This window comes from Odontesthes bonariensis, unplaced genomic scaffold (genome assembly GCF_027942865.1).
Source record: "Odontesthes bonariensis isolate fOdoBon6 unplaced genomic scaffold, fOdoBon6.hap1 scaffold_222, whole genome shotgun sequence".
NCBI classification, from domain to species: domain Eukaryota; kingdom Metazoa; phylum Chordata; class Actinopteri; order Atheriniformes; family Atherinopsidae; genus Odontesthes; species Odontesthes bonariensis.
The window spans coordinates 17,501-22,500 of NW_027457430.1; positions in this window are offsets into that span (position 1 = coordinate 17,501).

Below are 5,000 nucleotides of genomic sequence, written 5' to 3' on the forward strand. Positions count from 1 at the left end.
TTCCTCGGACTCATGCTCTGCCAAAGTCGGCCTCCCATCTTCCAGGAACCAGCCTGGAGCTTCTAGCGGTCAGCCGCACCTTGAATCCGCTCTCAAGCACCTTTCTCGGACTCATGCTCTGCCAAAGTCGGCCTCCCATCTTCCAGGAACCAGCCTGGAGCTTCCAGCGGTCATCCGCGCCTTGAATCCGCTCTCCAGCACCTTCCTCGGACTCATGCTCTGCCAAAGTCGGCCTCCCATCTTCCAGGAACCAGCCTGGAGCTTCCAGCGGTCAGCCGCGCCTTGAATCCGCTCTCCAGCACCTATCTCGGACACACTCTCCTCCAGGCCGGCCTCACATCTTCAAAGAACCAGCCTGGAGCTCCTAGCGGACAGCCGAGCCTTGAATCCGCTCTCCAGCACCTTCCTCGGACTCATGCTCTGCCAAAGTCGGCCTCACATCTTCCAGGAACCAGCCTGGAGCTTCTAGCGGTCAGCCGCACCTTGAATCCGCTCTCAAGCACCTTCCTCGGACTCATGCTCTGCCAAAGTCGGCCTCACATCTTCCAGGAACCAGCCTGGAGCTTCCAGCGGTCAGCCGCACCTTGAATCCGCTCTCCAGCACCTATCTCGGACTCATTCTCCTCCAGGCCGGCCTCACATCTTCAAAGAACCAGCCTGGAGCTTCCAGCGGTCAGCCGCACCTTGAATCCGCTCTCCAGCACCTTCCTCGGACTCAAGCTCTGCCAAAGTCGGCCTCCCATCTTCCAGGAACCAGCCTGGAGCTTCTAGCGGTCAGCCGCACCTTGAATCCGCTCTCCAGCGCCTTCCTCGGACTCATGCTCTGCCAAAGTCGGCCTCACATCTTCCAGGAACCAGCCTGGAGCTTCCAGCGGTCAGCCGCACCTTGAATCCGCTCTCCAGCACCTATCTCGGACTCATTCTCCTCCAGGCCGGCCTCACATCTTCAAAGAACCAGCCTGGAGCTTCCAGCGGTCAGCCGCACCTTGAATCCGCTCTCCAGCACCTTCCTCGGACTCAAGCTCTGCCAAAGTCGGCCTCCCATCTTCCAGGAACCAGCCTGGAGCTTCTAGCGGTCAGCCGCACCTTGAATCCGCTCTCCAGCACCTTCCTCGGACTCATGCTCTGCCAAAGTCGGCCTCCCATCTTCCAGGAACCAGCCTGGAGCTTCTAGCGGTCAGCCGCACCTTGAATCCGCTCTCAAGCACCTTCCTCGGACTCATGCTCTGCCAAAGTCGGCCTCCCATCTTCCAGGAACCGGCCTGGAGCTTCCAGCGGTCAGCCGCGCCTTGAATCCGCTCTCCTGCACCCATCCTCGGACACACGTTCTTGCCTTTGGACCCCTCCTCCAGGAGCCAGGCTGGAGCTTTTGCCCCCTTCCTCCATCATTTCAGGCCGTGGAAAGTGTCATCTTTCGGATTATCAATTCACCGTCCCAGTCTGGTACTCAGATATTTTTCCGAAAACTGGGTTTCTGAAATCGTGCAGATGGTGTTTTCGTCGTCTGCTAATAACCTCGTCGTGTGGGAGAATAGGGGCGGGCCTTGGGCTGACTCGGCCCATCGTCCCCTTTTCCCGTTCTCTGACAGAAATTTTTTCAAACTTTATCACCCCTGGTACTATAAACTTTTTCACCTCTGGTACTATGTGGCACTTAGAAAATTTTCTGAACCGGGATTCTCACCCCTGGTACTTTTTGGCACTTAGAAAATATTTCTCAACCGGGCTTCATGCCCCTGGTACTTTTTGACACTTTGACGTTTTTCTGAACCGGGCTTCATGCCCCTGGTACTTTTTGACACTTTGACGTTTTTCTGAACCGGGCTTCATGCCCCTGGTACTTTTTGACACTTTGACGTTTTTCTGAACCGGGCTTCATGCCCCTGGTACTTTTTGACACTTTGACGTTTTTCTGAACCGGGCTTCATGCCCCTGGTACTTTTTGACACTTTGACGTTTTTCTGAACCGGGCTTCATGCCCCTGGTACTTTTTGACACTTTGACGTTTTTCTGAACCGGGCTTCATGCCCCTGGTACTTTTTGACACTTTGACGTTTTTCTGAACCGGGCTTCATGCCCCTGGTACTTTTTGACACTTTGGCGTTTTTCTGAACCGGGATAAAGGTCATTTAAAGAGGTGTGTGCATGGTTCCTACTTATAATGGATATATGAAGGACTAAGGAGTCTGAACTTGTTCTGGCCCAAGGAAATCACTTTTTAACAAAAATCCGTATTTGGTCTTAACTCGGGAAAAGAAGGCGATTCCTGTGTTTTGATCTCAAAAGAGGCCATTTATCCGGGTTTGTGCAGGTTTATGCATGGAACTTACTTAGAATGGATATATATGTATGTATATATGAAGGACTAAGGAGTCTGAACTTGTTCTGGCCCAAGGAAATCATTTTTTAACAAAAATCCGTATTTCGTCTTAACTCGGGAAAAGAAGGCGATTCCTGTGTTTTGATCCCAAAAGAGGCCATTTATCCGGGTTTGTGCAGGTTTATGCATGGAACTTACTTAGAATGGATATATCTCTATGTATATATGAAGGACTAAGGAGTCTGAACTTGTTCTGGCCCAAGGAAATCACTTTTTAACAAAAATCCGTATTTCGTCTTAACTCGGGAAAAGAAGGCGATTCCTGTGTTTTGATCCCAAAAGAGGCCATTTATCCGGGTTTGTGCAGGTTTATGCATGGAACTTACTTAGAATGGATATATCTCTATGTATATATGAAGGACTAAGGAGTCTGAACTTGTTCTGGCCCAAGGAAATCACTTTTTAACAAAAATCCGTATTTCGTCTTAACTCGGGAAAAGAAGGCGATTCCTGTGTTTTGATCCCAAAAGAGGCCATTTATCCGGGTTTGTGCAGGTTTATGCATGGAACTTACTTAGAATGGATATATCTCTATGTATATATGAAGGACTAAGGAGTCTGAACTTGTTCTGGCCCAAGGAAATCACTTTTTAACAAAAATCCGTATTTCGTCTTAACTCGGGAAAAGAAGGCGATTCCTGTGTTTTGATCCCAAAAGAGGCCATTTATCCGGGTTTGTGCAGGTTTATGCATGGAACTTACTTAGAATGGATATATCTCTATGTATATATGAAGGACTAAGGAGTCTGAACTTGTTCTGGCCCAAGGAAATCATTTTTTAACAAAAATCCGTATTTCGTCTTAACTCGGGAAAAGAAGGCGATTCCTGTGTTTTGATCCCAAAAGAGGCCATTTATCCGGGTTTGTGCAGGTTTATGCAAGCAACTTACTTAGAATGGATATATATGTATGTATATATGAAGGACTAAGGAGTCTGAACTTGTTCTGGCCCAAGGAAATCACTTTTTAACAAAAATCCGTATTTCGTCTTAACTCGGGAAAAGAAGGCGATTCCTGTGTTTCTTTCAGAAAAGGTCCTTTTTCTGAACTGGGATTCATGCCCAACATCCAGGCTCTCGTGCCCTGCCCACAGACACAAATCCAGGCCGAGTTTCAGCACCTCTGCATGGACAGCATTCATGGCTGCTTTCCTCTCCCAACAGCCAGTCTCTCATGCCCTGCCCACAGACACACATCCAGGCCGAGTTTCAGCACCTCTCCTCGGTCCAGTATTCATGGCTGCCGTCCTCTCCCAACAGCCAGTCTCTCATGCCCGGCCCAGAGACACACATCCAGGCCGAGTTTCAGCACCTCTCTTCGGTCAGGCAATCATCCCTGCTCCCCTCTCATAACGTCCAGGCACTCATGCCCTGCGCACAGACAAACAGAACCCAGGCCGAGTTTCAGCACCTCTGCTCGGACAGCATTCACGGCTTTTGTCCTCTCACAGCATCCAGTCTCTCATGCCCTGCGCAATGACACACATCCAGGCCTAGTTTCAGCACCTCTCCTCGGTCAGGAATTCATCCCTGCTCCCCTCTCAGAACATCCAGGCACTCATGCCCTGTGCAATGACACATCCAGGCCGAGTTTCAGCACCTCTCCTCGGTCAGGAATTCATCCCTGCTCCCCTCTCATAACGTCCAGTCACAGACACAGATCCAGGCCGAGTTTCAGCACCTCTCCTCGGTCCAGCATTCATCCCTGCTCCCCTCTCAGAACATCCAGGCACTCATGCCCTGTGCAATGACACATCCAGGCCGAGTTTCAGCACCTCTCCTCGGTCAGGAATTCATCCCTGCTCCCCTCTCATAACGTCCAGTCACAGACACAGATCCAGGCCGAGTTTCAGCACCTCTCCTCGGTCCAGCATTCATCCCTGCTCCACTCTCATAGCATCCAGGCACTCATGCCCTGCGCACAGACACACATCCTGGCCGAGTTTCAGCACCTCTCCTCGGTCCAGCATTCATCCCTGCTCCACTCTCATAGCATCCAGGCACTCATGCCCTGCGCACAGACACACATCCAGGCCGAGTTTCAGCACCTCTGCTCGGTCCAGCATTCATCCCTGCTCCACTCTCATAGCATCCAGGCACTCATGCCCTGCGCACAGACACACATCCTGGCCGAGTTTCAGCACCTCTCCTCGGTCCAGCATTCATCCCTGCTCCACTCTCATAGCATCCAGGCACTCATGCCCTGCGCACAGACACACATCCAGGCCGAGTTTCAGCACCTCTGCTCGGTCCAGCATTCATCCCTGCTCCACTCTCATAGCATCCAGACACTCATGCCCTGCGCAATGACACATCCAGGCCGAGTTTCAGCACCTCTCCTCGGTCAGGCATTCATCCCTGCTCCCCTCTCACAGCATCCAGGCACTCATGCCCTGCGCACAGTCACACACCCAGGCCGAGTTTCAGCACCTCTCCTCGGTCCAGCATTCATCCCTGCTCCCCTCTCACAGCATCCAGGCACTCATGCCCTGCGCACAGACACACATCCAGGCCGAGTTTCAGCACCTCTCCTCGGTCCAGCATTCATCCCTGCTCCCCTCTCACAGCATCCAGGCACTCATGCCCTGCGCACAGACACACATCCAGGCCGAGTTTCAGCA